This window comes from Zeus faber (assembly GCF_960531495.2).
Source record: "Zeus faber genome assembly, chromosome: 18".
Classification (NCBI taxonomy): domain Eukaryota; kingdom Metazoa; phylum Chordata; class Actinopteri; order Zeiformes; family Zeidae; genus Zeus; species Zeus faber.
Window position 1 is genome coordinate 16,346,049 of NC_137210.1, and position 17,546 is coordinate 16,363,594.

Below are 17,546 nucleotides of genomic sequence, written 5' to 3' on the forward strand. Positions count from 1 at the left end.
ATGATTCATAGTTTATGTTCCTGCAAGTGACCTTTGTTTACATACAATCTTTGGCCTTAACTTACTACGGCCATTAATCAGAAAGATGATTTCGGGAGAGTGTTTTAACTTTCACTTAATTTGGGACATCAGCTCCTTTGTTGCTACCGACCCCAAAATGATAATTTCTGGACCAGCGAGCAATAGATAATAACATTGCATGTGATTAATATAGCACAGGAAGAGAGGTGAATAAAAAGATGGGCGGGAGCGAAAGGAGAGGGGAGAAGGGAAGCAAGGAGGCTAAAAACAATAACAGGGCGTCATCAAACAAGCTGAGAGACAAGGAGGTGAAAATTGTTGTGGGAGACACGGGAACAATTGGCCCTTCCAGAGAATCCTAACAAAGCAGCATAACCAAAGAGATGAATCACGCTGGGTCTTGTACTGCAGCTGGCCTTACATTGAGACCCTATTAGGCTTGGCTCTGAAGCTTTATATAACCGCTACAAGGCTGCGGGCTGCACTGGCAAACTCCAACAGACACTAAAGAGAGCACTACTTTCCTCATGTTTTCTTAATGTACTGCTTCCGGTTTGGTTTGGATCTTTGGGAAAATCTTAATTGCCATGTAATAATCAAACTTAATATCTTGTATTGGCTCTAAAGGGTTCGTATAATAAGATGCAATTCTAATTTTAATCCAAATGACTGCAGCACTACTTTGCCCTCTAATAAGATGAGGTGACAATAGTGGAGGTCAACAGCATCTCATGTACTCCGACTAACCTGGTGACACACTACAAGACTGTGATCCCATCTTAGTTGAGTGGCGAGACAGAATGAGGATGAAAATTGCCCCAAAGCTCATGGCAAAATATTACTAAGTGCGGTGAGTGAGCTTGACCTCTGTCAGAGCGCCATCGGTTGTCTGTCAACAATAAAAAAAAAACTCCATTGTTTGGGGGCTATAACGAGGGAGAGGGAGCGATGTTGTTGCAAGGTGACCTGGGAAGCCATCCTGTGTCAATTGGTGTCATGCTGCATGTGCGGTGTAGGAACTCGCCTGCAGGCTAAGCCCCAAACCCCCAAACCAAACCCCATTGTGTCCTAAACAATTCAAACAGAGATTAAGATCCAAGACTCCTCTTCACCACAAACACTGCTGGTTTAAAGCTCCAGAAGAGGCGACTAGCTGCTGGTGGACTGGTAGGCGGACTACCTGTTGGTACTTTTCTTTCCACTTGGTCAGCATCTCAAAAGGGATATTAGGAAAGCCTTCTTGGACTTGGTTATGTGCAACTACTAACTTGATCTAATTGTAATATTTGAACTTTGCAGAGAAGAAAACATTAAGTGAACAGATTTCAAAGACTTATCTGCCATTGTGACTGCAGGCCAGTGGAATTAAAAATGCATGTGTTTAAATATCGTTCTGACAAGCACAAAATAAAAGCGGGATACTAATGTCGCCTTTTCTCTGTTGAATGGTTTATTAAATTGAAGGTTGGGCGAGAGGATATAGGGTCATACCCTCAGTATGAATATCATTCATAGATGCAATTCAACTGGATATAAATGTCAGCGTTTGTGCTGAAAATTTGAATGTGCCCATCAGCCAGTGCGGTAAACATTTCCATGGTAACAGCGAGCTCAAACAATTAGAGATGTCATTGTTATACTTAGGATTTTGAGGATTGTAGTACTTGGCAATGACATTTTGAATCAAAAATGCTTTATTTAAAACAGGGTTTGGCATATCAGACGGACTTGTGGCTTCTACAGGAGAAACAACAAATTATTATATACATTGTGTTATAGTTACGCAATCATTGATAAACGTTTGAAACCCAAAACCCAAACCTAGGGATGGAAACAACGGTATAGTACGGTGGTACAAACTGTGTAGAAAGTACACCGGTATGAATTTGCCCTACAGTATGGATTTTGACTATAAGGTGCTGACCGGTAGAGCCCTCACAGATCTAAAGTAGTGTTAGTGTTCTAACTATTTTTCTATTCATATAGATTCTGCATTCTTAAAATAGATTGGTTTCAATTTCATTATTTGTAGCGTGAAAAAAGTCTGACAATCATGCTTCGGGACACAGTTCAATCTATGGGTTTTCGTGACTGAGCACGAAAAAGCGTGAGACTGCATTGTGTGGAGATAGGTCAGGTTTTCAACACCATGTTGGTAAACCATCTTTAGTATTAGTGATTTTTCCATTAAACTCCGATGTACCGAGTTTTTTTTCAGCGCTTACATACATTATAAACCAATCAGCCACAACATCACTATTAACCACTAATAATTGTGTAGCTCCCCCTCGTGCCGTCAAAACAGCTCTGACCCGCCGAGGCATGGACTCCACAAGACCTCTGAAGGTGTCCTGTGGTATCTGGCACCAAGACGTTAGTAGTAGATCCTTTAAGTCCTGGAAGTTGTGAGGTGGGGCCCCCATGGATCGAGCTTGTTGTTCCAGCACATCCCACAGATGCTCCATCTGATCGGACCCTAACCCCGACCATCCACATGATGTAGAAGAAAACGTGATTCGTCAGACCAGGCCACCTTCTTCCATTGCTCCATGGTCCAGTTCTGACGCTCACGTGTCCATTGTAGGAGCTTTTGGAGGTGGGCAGGGGGCAGCATGGACACTCTGACCGGTCTACGGCTACACAGACCCATACGCAGCTTTCAACATCTTTCTATCATAGCCAGCATTAACTTTTTTTTCAGAAATGTGCAACAGTAGATCTTCTGTGGGATCGGACCAAACGGGATAGACTTCACTCCCCATGCACATCAATGAGCCCATGGGCGCCCAGATAATCCATGTAATTCACTTCACCCCTCTCTGGTTTTTATGTTGTGGCTGATCGGGGTATACTGTATAAAGGCAAGCAGAAAAGAGCGTGCATGAAGATCCCACCGGAGAGGTGGGCGTCATCATCAACAAGCCCACTCGCTCGCTGTGAATTGTGTGCTTTCAGGGGTGTGCGTGTGTACATGTGTGTGTGCATGTAGGGCTGGTGCTTCCTATAGGCGACTCCGCTGCACGTCCCCGTGCCTCTCCGTCTCTTTATTGAACTAAACAAAAAAAGACCCCCCACCGCCCCAGAGTGTCGAATGTGCAGTGGACTTGGGTCCCGGTTTGGGGGTTTCATAATGTAGTCACCCTATGCAGGGCACAAGTCAAGGGCTCCAGCATTTGGTGGTACCACAGAGGAAGCTTTGTCTCACATCGAATATAAGAAGTTCTCTGCCGCTTTGCTGTGACTATGTTGTGGTCTTCAGAGTTCAGGCAACAAACGGACCAAAATCTTTCATGTCCTAATTCGAGGGGAAAGGGACAAGTGAAGAACGCAACCTTTAGCCCTCACAGCACTTTTCAGAGCATGTGCTAATTTATCTAGAGTTACACCCTTCAAAATCCAGTCATTCCATGTTGACAGCTGTGGGCCATAATGAATTCTTTCGCCTGCATTTGGAATTGGATGGATTTTTTTCTTTTTTTTTTTTGAGAAAGGACTAATTAATATCCAGTGAACAAGGCAAGCTCTTACTTTTGCCTTTCCGATTCAACCAGGCCATCCAGTTCACTGGTTCTGGAAATGGGAAGCTGAAAACCCCATTAGGGCCCCCCCAGCCCGCCTCGGCTGTGGGTGAGCTCCAGCAGGTTAAGTGTGACTCAGAAAATTAGCGTTCTCCTGCTTGAGCCGTGGACGCCACATCAGCTGCTACCATTTTTGTAACTACATTAAACAAACCCTCTGCAGGCCTCAATGATGCATGCAATCTTAATTTTTTATTACGGCAATTTATTATAGACTCCCCAAGCTTATGACAGCCCCGACTGTCATTAACAGATTAATTATAATTCCCCCCCGCACTCCGAGTTGAGGAGAAATGTGAATGTATACAGGCACCCCTCAAAAACCAACGAGAGTGGGGTTACAGCGTGACACCATTCCAGTGGTTTACCCTTCACCTTTTTACCTATATGGAATGAAACAGAGGATCCAGGGCTGCTACTCTGGTTACACTGCATAACAAAGCACTCCCACTCCAAAAGGAGAGCAGATCGTCCTAGGGATTTTAATATTAAAATCTCTGGTTATTGATCGTCAAATTGCGTGGTAATAGGGGAGACGACTCTACAGTGTTGAACAGAGCAATGTAGGCAGGCTGCTAGTTTTAAAACCTAACTTTATTTTCACTCTAGGTTGCACAAATAAAGAAATTGCGAGAATATTATTTTGAAAGTTTGATTGTGGGCTATGAATAAGGGATCTGTGAAAAATGTAACCTTTGAAAGGACCCGTCACAATGGAACGTTTAAAAACCACTGCACTAGGGAGCTGCTGCAGGACAGGATTTAAAACAGACGGTGAGCGAAGGTAAAATACACATTATCCATCTTGTATATGCATCTTTTGTCATTAAAAAGAATGACTGCAAGGTTATTACCTCCTTGGGCACACAGAATGTAGTTCATTGAATGAGTATTTTTCTATAAACTGGACTTTAGAACTTTACAACGCTGGTTTCACTCTGACTGAAAGGGAGGTGAAAACCTGCAGTTTAACTCGAGGGCAGACATAGGTAGGCCTTGTTAACAGTCAATATTTATCTTACATCTAACCTCTTCATAGTCTTGGATCCTAACAGATACATGTGCAGAATAATATTGATGAATTTTGTTTATTGGTCCTATTTGTTTATTGGTTTATGGTCCTAAATCCTAGCTGCTTCCTTTAATAGCCATTTTTATGGCATGGTGAAAAGGGGTACAATAATGGGAAATGGAGAGAAAAAGGCAGAAGCATAAATAATTTGATGATGACTTTTCGTAATTATATCATGATAAATGTTGCATTAAAAAATATTTCATGGTTTGGTTATTCTGATCTGTATATGCAACAGCTGATGCATGCAACATTGCACAACTTCTTTACTTGTTCATCGAAACTTAAATAAGCAGCAGAGATTACGTCAATATTTATGTCAGCTGTCTTCATGTTCAATGACAGAGTGGCCCTCAGTTCCTTGCCAATGAGATCAGAAATTATGTACAATATTATTTTAAATTTGTTTTTATAAAGCTGCAAAGTTATTCTCGGCCATCCAGAACTTAATGTCCAAGTAGTGTTCCAAAATATATTATTCTATTATATATATACTATAATAATAATAATATTAATAATAATAATAATAATAATAATAATAATAATTATTATTATTATTATTATTATTATTGTTACTATTATAATAATAATAATTATTATTATTATTATTATTATTATTATTATTATTATTATTATTATTATTATTATCATTATTGTTATTGTTAACCCTAACCCTAACCCTAACCCAACCCAACCCATAATATTATTTATTATATAATATAATTACTTTATTAATAATAACTATAAAAGCAGGAATCGCTGTCTGTCTGTCTGTCTATCTGGCTGTCTGTCTGTCTGACTGTCTCTCTCTCTGTATGTATGTATTTTATCTTAGATTAGATTCGATTCAATTAATTGTCATTATGTATGTCCTTTAAATATCTCGACGACCATTCATCCGAACAACTCCACACTTGGCATATTGGTATATTGCTAGGGGACCCATTGCTGCGGACCCAAGGACACGCAATGTTGCATTTGGTGCAATTTGGACACACGACACATGTTATATGAATAAACTTTCAATAAACAGTGAACAGCGAGCCATCAGGGGGCGGGGCTTCAGGGCTCTGCAACTGAGTCACAAAGACTGTCTTCCCTGGTGTAGGACCTTAACCGGCAGTTTCGACTTCCATTGTGGAACACAGGACTGAATCGCTGACATTTGTTAAACTGTGCCATTAAAATGTCTTAGAAGGCCTTACATTTTTAACAGCATGTACTAGTATTAGTAATAGTAGCTATCAATTTCAAACTGCAGAAAAAGGGACTTTCATGTGGTAAGAATAACCCCCCCTAACCCTAACCTTAACCCCCCCACCTCCCCCGCTAGTCACTTTAGGAACTTCCCCCCAGAAAACAATATTATTTTCTTTTAGAATGATTCTTAAATTTAAAAACCCACCTGCATTTGGCTCAGTGAATTGAGTGTCTATGTGAGTTCAATAAATGAATAGAACTAATTAAATATCCGACATTACAAATATCCTTTATTCAAATATGAAATAGTATTGCTATTGGCCAAGATGAAGGGACCAAAATTCCCCATTGCTACAGAAAATGGAAAGTTAAAAACAAAAAGGTCTACTCCAATACGTTGCTGTGTGCTAAGTATGCTATGGGTCTGTTTTGTATTACTTCCTAAACAGCAGATAATGTAGTACACCTTCGCTTTTCATGATTCTGTGTATTTAAGAGTTACAGTTACAGGCACACATGTCTAGAGTGCAAATTCCACTGCTGGCAGCTCAGGAGTCTCCAAAAACGTACTTCATCGGGAGCGTATCTATATTCCCAGGGTCCCACGTTCCCAGGGTCCTACGCTCCCCAGCTCAATATTCTGTTAACACACATTAATCTACACGCATTAACCTATTGTGTTCGGGTTAATTTGACCCGTTTCAAGTTAAAATATTTCATAAATATTACCCAGTGTTTTTTTTTTTATTGGAACAAGGCTTCAAAACAGCTATACAAACACAACTAAGCCAGTGGTTAATGTCTAGAGACCTTCATTTTGAAGGTCTCTAAAAAAAATGTTACATCTGTGGTGTTCTACAAAGCTATGGAACATATTTTTCAGGTGCCTATTATGTGCTATATAGAGCTGGGGAACATAGGACCTTGGGAACATAGGACCTTGGGAACATACTGCACCCTGGGAGCATAGGACCATGGGAACATAGGACCATGGGAACATAGGACCTTGGGAACATTGGAACAACCCCTATTTTATCAGGCCAACAAGTGCATGGATCTTGATGATATATTGCGACAAAGGCATGAACGCTTTCTTCAATATTTTGATGCAGCAGCAGCTCAACTAAACAGTACTGGGAGCTGTGTAATTAATTCTGCAATTGTGTAAGTACCATTTCTAAGGTGAACAAGAAACAATCGCACAGAGAGACACACTTCATTAAATATAATTGAGATAAATGCTGCAAGAGGACAAGCAGCGTCTCTCTCCGGTGCAACGGGATCACAACACAGAGGAGAGCTAAACATCCAATCACGCAGCGGAAAAAGCAAACTGCAAACTCTCTTGTGAAGACGTAAGACTCGGATGCTGGGAATGTTTATAAAAAATGATGGACGATGACAACATTAGAATGGTAAACACTGATCACCATGTAAACAATGGCGAACTGAATTTGATTATCATAGAAATAACGGTGGTTATGAAAAGATAAACAGTCTCTAAATAATCAGGTTAGACGGAATCAGAGTAATTGGACAGTAAGGCTTGTTTTAAAAAACTAGACAAACACTATTGTATGTGCGCCCCTACTTTTGCTATCAAGTATTGTGGCTGAGGAGGATTTGACTTTGTTATTTAGCAGGCAAGAAAAAACTTTACTTTGTATAATAGATTTTGGAGTCAGAATACTGAGGACGATCATTGTTTTCAGGGGGAAAATCCTTCTATGCTGTCGTTCAGGCCTGATCACAGCCTTGTCTATTTTCTTGTGCATAAAAGGGGTCATGAACACACCGCCAACAGGATCTCAAACTGAGAGGTTTTCAAGGGTAAAAGCACCCGGGCCTGTCAGCAGACCTTTGGAGCAGATCCAGTCCCCGGCCCGCCGGCCGGAGCAGCAGGGGTCCGCGGATGTGAAATCCTTTACGATTTTGTGTGAGAAAGTGAGGGCGAGGAGGAGATAGGGGGTAAAGAACAAGCACCTAAAATGAACCCGAAACAGCGGGCCAGGTTGTTTAGTTAGGATGGGAGGTTACATAGGAGGACGGTTGGGGGGCCGCCAAAGGGAGCATGGAATTTTAGTGACAACGTGCTACAGCTGTGAGTACTTTGGCTGAAGGCTCGCTTTGTTTTTCTTTTACTGCTGGGCCTCCTGTTGTACATTACTACACTCTGCGAGGCTCCACATCACTCATATCAGTCCCGCAAATAGCGCGGGGAGAGGGACTTCCGTCTTTATCATCCAGCGCAGCTCAACAACAGCACATTACCCCACGTATCCGCTCAGCAGAAGTAGTGACGCCGCGGAAAATCCATTGCGAGTTGAGATTGTGTAGTCACGCCACCATGTGCGGCCTCTGGCTCGTACTTCCACGTGGAGATCATCCAGACAGGGTTCAATACTATTCTTTTTTATTCTGGTGCAAGATAATTTTAGAAAGGGGTGAAAAGTCATATAGGGACAGGAAATTAATGAGGTGGACAGAGAGTGGGTGAGAAAGCCTCTGAAGGCCAGAGGCTTTAACGATTAATGCAATTGCATTGCAAGAATGTCTGAAAAAGTCAACCTAGTCAAGGAACAATATCCGGCTTCTGAGAGTTGGTGAATAGGGTAGGTATAATGCCACAAATGACATCTTGAATGTTCAATTTTTTTTTTTAACAGATCAGTGCAATACAGTGTTATACACCTCATAATGACCATCCTCTCCACATTGGGCAGAATGTCTGTGGTATTAGTCTCGAGTTCAGTAATGGCCTGTCTGATCATTGAGCGTGATCTTTCAAACAGCAGATCTCTTTTCTATTTAGGAGAGAAATATCGCTCCGGTATGGCCCACAATGTATGATCAACCCTGTCTCCGGAGTAAAAAAGAAAAACCCACTACGCTTATGTTTGCTCAATACATGTATATTGTCTGAGTGACACATCGTTATAAAAATCTTGCCTGGATTTTTAGAGACAATGCTACCGTTTACGTCTTTTTTTTTTAAACTGCAACAAAAACATTGTTCAGCAGAAAAGAAAGGCACAAATCCCATTTCGCTCTCGGCCTTTGTTCAATGGAATCTATTGAGACAGACACAGTCCTCAAAGCAGCATCAGATTGACAGTTTGATACATGGGGATGTTGAACACATTGATAGTAGCAATCTATATGAAACACAGGCCGGAGCAGCGAAGAGAAATTACATATTTCTTTTGATGCATGGACCCCGCTGTTGAGCCTAGTTCATGGAGAGTTCACATGAGCAGCGGGCTCTGTCATGGTCCTTTTGAATGGATTCACTCTTCACTATCTCCCTGGCAGCACCGGGGTAATGGATGAGGTGCAAGGCTCCAACAAAAAGCACATCTGCATCCACATGATAAAGTGTATTACAAGGCAGAGGCAGGGCTCTTTGAACAAGGACTGTCCCAGAGCCAGCCACACATCGGCTTCACAAACACTCACAGACCAGAGGCATAAACACAACAGTAATCCTATGAGAAAAAGTACAACATTTGGGGTATCTGGGAATACATTCCTTTTATAGAGATATTAGACTGTGGATATAGATTGTCACAGATGTGTGTAGTGTACAGATACACTGCGTCCTATACGTAAATATTGATTTACACGCTGGTCAAATAAGTAGAGTATAGTGGTGTGGTCCTGAATATTCTGCTAATAGTCAGCCTCAGTCTGTTATTTAGCTTTGTGTCAATTCTGTGGCTCGGCGTAAACAGAACGGTGTAATTGACTGTCTGGCCCTGAGGCGAGCGGAGATGTTAGGGATCTCACGGTGGTCACACCTCAGAGCTTCCCAGTTGGCGAGGCCACGCTTGTAACAAATCACACCTCACTGACAACCACGCTCTGCTTTGGCTGTTCCCGTCCTACGAAAAAACAACAACAACAACAACAACAACAACAACAGAAAACAACAACAACAATGACAACAAAAGGTCCTGGGTTGCCAGGACAGCCCGATTTGCTACAAATAAGGACTAATCGACCCAAAACAAGAATAGTGAAGACACTGAGGTATGGGTTACTCTGCATGAAGCCTCAGCAAATGGGATGATCTGGAAAAGTGGAAATGTGTTGCTTTGACACTTTGGTGAATGAACAGATGGTCACGTGTGCTTGTTGTTTGGGCCAACAGGACACTTGAACGGGCAGATTGCACATTTACATTCACGCCTCAGAGCTGAAGACATAAAGACCCATTGTCTTGTACAGACATGGGACGCGTGCATTATTGCATCTAATATGTAGTCCCGTGCAGCCATGGCTGAAGATGCAGATATTTCTTGAATGTAAAGATCCAGGCAGTGAAGCTAACTAACCATGCAACAATGAGATTTAAAAAAAATGTGAAAATGTGGTAACAACCGTCATCACACGCTCAATAGATTCACCTAAAATGTATTTGAAGGACAATAAATATTTTTATATTATTTGAAAAAAACAACAACAACAACAACAACAACAACAACACCATTGGTTACATATGGCGCCACCAAGATGCAAGACTGAGACCTGGTTCCAAGGTGCAAAATATATATTGAGATTATGCCTGGTGGCCAAAACACATCCCAATATTCTCCAGTTTGATTTTATCCCATCTATCATTATTCTCTTTGGCAAACACAATAGCATTGGTTCCCAGAAGAATTATAGAGCGGCACTGCAGAAGACAAACAATTTACTGGCACTTTGCCTCACTGAACAGCACTGTCAGGCTGCCAGGAGCCATCCATTTTAAACAATACGTGTTTTAGTCACCATGAACTAACACACAGTATTCATAGATGAATTATGTTGCTTATTTAAGACGATGAAAGCTAGTCAAATACTAGAAACCCCAATTTTAGAGAAGCATATGTCTGGGTCTTCTGCTTTTCTTGCATAATGAATCAGATCAAACACACTCACGATCTCATTCTGTGGAGAGCTGAGCTGAGCAGATTTTAGGAAAACGTCTCGTGAGCACGTGATACATTTGCTGTAATCGGCCTCACCAAAAAAAGCAAAAACAGGAGGAAAGCAGGTAAAGTGGCAGTCCTTTCCGCATTAGTCCACTCTCCAACAGGAGCTTAAATTAAGTGCAGGAGCTGTAGTGTGTCGGAGGAGGGATGTGGGCCTGCGGCGGGCGGAGCGGCGGGATGCTCCAGGGGAGCTGGAGGCCACATTATGCTGCGGCAGGGCCAGACACAGCTCACTGTGTGACAGCCCCGCGCCCTCGGCGGACACGCCAGGACCACTGCCACCGTATCCTCGGGACATTTACATTATTCAAAGATAAATGCATTGTCAATTTTGTGTCTCCAAACACTAGATATGGGTGCCGCTTCGCTCCTCCCGCAGCCAAAGGTGGGCTCACCTTCGCCCGCCACGAGACACGCTACAAATGAAATCAAATGTCTTCCTCGATGGTGCAGAATTGCTTAACCCTGCGTGCTCCTACACTGTGCTCTGGGTGTTTTTTGTTTTTTTACTTTAATGCACAAGGCTGTGGGCACAGGGAACAATAGACGGAGGAATTATATCTCCGATTCATGGCAGGGTGATTTCTTCTTTTTTGCCAGAAATTCTAAAACTACAGCTACATTTGTGATTCATGGTTGGCGGAATCTTTCTCGGTGACACACCAGACGTCATATAACAGGATAATATGGTTGACATAAAAATGGGGTAATTAGTTGGATTTCCATATCAAATATGGATATTATCCCCGAAATCCAGTAGTTTCTGTCAACACTGATTTAACAAATGTGCTGCTTATTAGAAGAGTATTCATCGAGGGTAGGATTTCCTCTGACAGCGTGTTATTTTTTTGTCTCCACTCAGACCTTCAGCGGTGATAGATTAAAGTGATAGGGATCTCGTGCACTTGCTGAACAGCGCTGGTACCTCCACCGCAGGAGCTGAGCTTCACTTTCACTGCTGCTATTAATTATGAGCGACGCCTCCAACCGGACAAGTTGTTGGTCCATCCCCTATTAAAACTTGGATAGGGTGGACTGTAAACTTAGAAATTAGAATGCATGAATCTAGTTATTCATAAAACAATCCATCTTTCATATCTAAAAGTCACAGACTATTTTACTGAAATAATGTGTCTAGAATTACAAATGAAAACCACACTGGATCATTCTTTATCCGCCAGACAGATTAAATTCCAAACCCTGTTACTGTAATATAGGCACACTTGTAGCTTGCCATGAATTAGAGCTTTAATTATATTAGGTACTATTTTAAACAAAATAACACATTTCTCAGGATCCATAGGTGTAATTTATAGCAAAGCCAGGTTCATTTTCCAGGGCAATCAATTTCTTGGTGTAGCAGAAGACTAATATAATTATGTAAAGCGCAGAGAGCTGAGTATCGCAGTCAGCACAGAAGGGTTTTTGGAAGATAAATGAAGATGCAATTTATTCAGTCATAATTTCATTCAGGAAAAAAAAGCCATGAAAGAAATCCATATGAGCATTGGTAAAGGGGAATGGGACTAATAGTTTCGATACAGACTAGCAGAGCATTATAGTCCAAGCTTGAGTAATAAATGACTTGCTTTAGGTTTCCACATATCACTGGGCTATCTCTCATGCAAGTAAGGACCAGATGAGCTTTTTGGCCAGGCCCCTTTGATCAAAATACATCTTTATCATACTTACAATTAGATCAAAATCACTAACACATAAGGGCTACCATCAATCAGGATAATACAGTGTTGTAATAAAACACAGTCAGTAGTATTTCACCGAGCCGAAATACCACAGTTTTTCTTTTACTTTGTTCTGATCCTAGGTTAGCAACAACATTACATCGCTGTGTTTTCCTCCAAGCAAATCGATCAACAGTAAACAGAGGAGTTGTGGGGTTGCTGTCATAACGGAATTACATGCAAGTTTTAGTGTTATTCCTTTTTCTATTGTCACTCTGCCCCCCACCTTCAATTCCCCCTGATTCCTTTTCATCTTTTCATCTCCTTATTTTTTTTTATCCATGAAACATTAACCTACCCTGGACCCCTACCGCAGACCTGTCAGGGTTCACTGTGTGCCAAGCATCACAGCCCCATGCTCCTTTATACTTATGATATCTTATAAAGGAAAGCTGCAAATAAATGGAAAAATGTTACAGGATGACGAACAAGCCTTTACACATTTCAATTCTCAGGCTAAGGGGGATTTGGTTTAACTTTGTAATGTAATTTTAATTGTTTGTAGTTTATAATTTGACTGTTAATGGTGGGCTCATCTTCCTCCAATACATTTGTCAAACTATGTGTTGAGTGTAATTTTGCCCAGTGATGTATTGGAGCTTTGGCAAAATACAAAAATGACTGGGTTTGTAAAGGATGGTAAGGATATTGCTTGTATGACAATCTAGGCTCCCCATTAACTTCTAAGAGAGAAAAACTGTTTTTATGCATTTTTTTTTTACAAACAAAATTCACTGCAATGTATATGAGATATGGAATTCACATTTTAGAGCAGGTAACATACTCCAAATACGTTTTAAATCTGCATCTGGTCCTCGTACCGGCCCCATTGTGTTTGAAGGGACCATCAGAAAATTAAAAAAACAAACAAACAAACAAGGCTAGAGCAGCAGATTTTCTAGAAGATGAATAATTAGTGTGTGTAAGTGAATGGCGAGAACAAGAATTCAATGGGAGACCAACACATAATCACAAGGTAAATGTAGCGTTGTTTTATTTGGAAAGGTTGGTTTCTGGAGAACGGCATAATTCTTAGATATCAGGATAAGTTCCAAAATATTTCAATTAAGCACCAATACAGACACTGAAGAAGGAAGATAGAACAAGGTTATTGGTTATATATTTTATAAATAGTAATAAGAATTATAACAATGGAGTGTATATATATATATATATATATATATATATATATATATATACACATCTATACAACAATGATACATGTAAGGTGTTTCAACCATTTCAACAGCTTTACCATGGAAAAAAAAGGAAAAAAATATAAACAACATTAAAAATAAACATTAATATAAAACAAACAAACAAACACTGGGCTTCACATTAAAAGTCAAGAAACAAAACACAAACAAAAATTAACTCCTCACTGTTAATAATAGGTCATTTCTATTATTATGTACAGATGCCATTTATGGTGCAATTTTGCCTACACATAAATATCTTGATCCCACAACACCATTTTCGCATAATTTTCTTGCTGTTCGCTGAAAATCAACAACTATTTATTTCAATGAATCAATACAGGCAATAGTGAACTCAATGGTCTCTGTATGACAAGTACAGAATAATATTATTAAACTTAACAATTGGCACTGGCCTTAGTTATCTGCTGACAACTGTATTTTAGGAAATGGAGACGTTTTCCGGATTACGTCCAATCCTTCAGAACCAGACCAGTAGTTACATGCAGCGTTGATACTTAATTCGTGTTAATTACGCAGTAGAAAGGAGCTGGTGACGTCATCATGGCCGTCTTTCTCTCTTCGTTTGCCGCGGGACATCCTTTATGAAATCACACCCGACATCGATTTTAAATTCAACAGAACATCCCCCTGGCATTAGAGGCATTGACAAAACAAAATGAAATTTTAAAAAAATATATATGTATATATATATTTCTCCATTTCAATTCATTTTGTTTTGTCCACAGTTAATGTGTACCTACCTGTAACGAGATATCATACCTTTCGAAGCAACATCTAAGCATTTCCCACCAACATATGTTATTATTATTATTATTATTATTATAATTATTTTTAGTATTATTATTAGTATTAGTATTCTTGTTTTTTGTTTTTATCTTGCGTCCCCTCCGATGTACTCGCCGTCCGGGCGCTAAAACAAAACAAAACTACCTTTTGGGATGGGGCGCTCGTCACTCGATATTCTCGCGAGATCTTCGCACAACTCTCGTCTGTCGTGGTCTCCGTGAATCTCACAAAACCGTGCGATCCGTACGCACCTTAGGCCGACAACGCCCAGGTAAGACGAGTTTCATGTCGTAAAAACAAAAAATGAATGAAAATCGCCACGCTCGGAATCAAACACACCTGGATTGCAATCCTGTTATCAACATGGCTGAAACTCTCCCCTTGGTCCACACGTGTTGATGGGATTCGCCTGGGTGTGTCATTCCGGCGCATTTGATCAAGAAAACTAAATAATAGTAGTAATAATAATAATAATAATAATAATAATAATAACCATACAATAACCCCACGTAAGTCCTGGGGAGTGATTAGGTTAATGATTGCCAGCAGCGCTTGCTGTCATTAGCCACCCTGCTGTAGGATACTTCCAGGACCACATGTAAATATCAGCCCCAGTGAGCAGGCGTGGTCTCTCCTGCCTCCACCCAATCAGAAACACAACACCACACCCCTCCACCCCAGCTCTTTGGGCTTCTTTTTTTTTTTTTTTTTTTTTCTGAAAATTGCTGAATAAATGTGCGAATATATTTTTACGTTCTTTTCTTTTTACGTATATCAATTAAAAATCCATTCAGCTTTTAGCTTAATACCTTGCGGTTTGATTGCAAGCGATGACAAGGACTGATTCGGACACTTTCTTTTGTCTGTATATGCACTGGCTTCTAAGACGTTTTATAGTGGCTAATATGAGCTTTGACCTAATACCATATTGTCAAATTATTGAACGAAAAGGTGTCAGCAATCTGTTATTTCGCTTTGAAAATCATTTTCAAATAATTGGCATTTTCTTCATAATTTTATTATTTATTATTATTATTATTTCATTGTTATTTCAATACCAACCCAACATTCGGTAGCCCAAGTAACTTTAAATATGCTATTTAGATATGATGTGTTGAGGCTTCCCACGCAGTAGTAGAACATCTTCAATCAATGAAACACGTGCTCTTGATATTTTCAACTGGGCTCAAACCTTGTTTAGAATAGTTTATAGGATTTTAAGTAAAAATAAAAAAATTAAAAACACCTAAAAACCCACCTCCAAGCTACATTTCAAAGTACAAATGAAAGATTTCATTGTTTTAACCGAATTTCAATAGGCATATTAATCGAGCAAAATAAATATTATAATACTGGAATTTTAATTTTTGAACACATCATCTTGAGCGTCCCTCGGAAAGCCACCGTGAGGATGCTCCCCCACAATAAAGGGTGAGAAGCAAAGCTCTCCCATGGTTAAGATGGCCGCCATTCACTTATTGGTGAGCTATATTATTAACCTCTGACCATTTGAAGCATTAAAACTGGCATTTAATTCTCAACTACCTGTGTGGTGCAAAATAATAAACGAGGGGTTGTGGTCCTATAATACAAGGAGGTCAAGGTGTGTGTCTTTACCCCAAAATGTTATACACGACCTGGAAATATCCTACTGATTCCAAATCTGTATATTCCCAGGGGGTCTGTGAAATTCACGTCCTTACATTTCAAGTATGGTTAATTTACCTTCAAGTGCATTGAGCCCGAGCATATCTTCTCACAATTTGAGCACAGTTGGTTTTGGGGAGCTCTTTATATATTGGCCCATGCTCGGTCTGAAATGTGTTACTTGAATTTGGAATGCAAATGCTTTGTTCACAAGGAGGGGGGGATCAGCCAGGAGTCTGAAAGCGACGAGTTTTTGATTAATGAGCTTTGAAATGGCTCTCCAGGAGCAATAAAGGATGAACTGCGATCTCTCTCTCTCTCTCTCTCTCTCTCTCTCTCCCCTCTCTCTCTCTCCCTCACTGCCTCACTCTCCCCCCTCTCTCTCTTTGTTTCTCTCTTTCTCTCTTCCTTCTTCACCGTCTCTCTGTCCTCCTCTCCTCTCCTTTTTACACTAAGACGCCACACAAAGCAATGCAAAACCACAGTCACCCAAAGGCAGATTTCACTCCATCATTTTCAATGTCTAAACATTTTGTTATTTTCCCTCAATCAGACCATACCTTCTACCACTGAACGAGTAATATAATTCTAAATAATAAAACAAATACAAATAGAAAATAGGATTGTTATTGTTGATATTAAAATATATCATTCATACACACGATATATCATGATGATACATGATAGTAATTATATTTATTATTAAATTATTGTAATATTATATATTATTATATATATATAATAATATATTGTATAATTAAACAATTATTATCATGTTTTATCATGCTATAGCACGATAATACAGGATCATTTAATATATATATATATATATGTATACATCTATATTATTTCAATTTTTATTATTATTATTTAATAATATTTATAACCAATAACATATATGTCATTAATAACCTATCAATATGAGTTATTTTTAATGTCAGTTATTCTCTATTCCGGGTAAAGCGAACAATCTTTTTTACATTTATCTAATAGTTGCAATACTTGAAGGCGTATTGATTTCTCTTTGGTAGGCCCCTAGCTCAACGTCAATAAAACCTGGTTCCTCTTATCTGCCGGGATGCATTTTATTTAAAATAGAGGCATTCAAATACTGTGGGGTGACCCACCACAGCACAGCGAGTCTTTGCTGTGTTGCTTTATTAAAGCTTTGCAAATAAATCAACTCAACAAAATAGGCCTATACGACGGTAAATTTGAGCACTTTATTTACAAAATGTTAAACACAATAAAATATAACATTTCAATATCATTAGGCCTTCATAGATTTATGGTGATCCAAATGA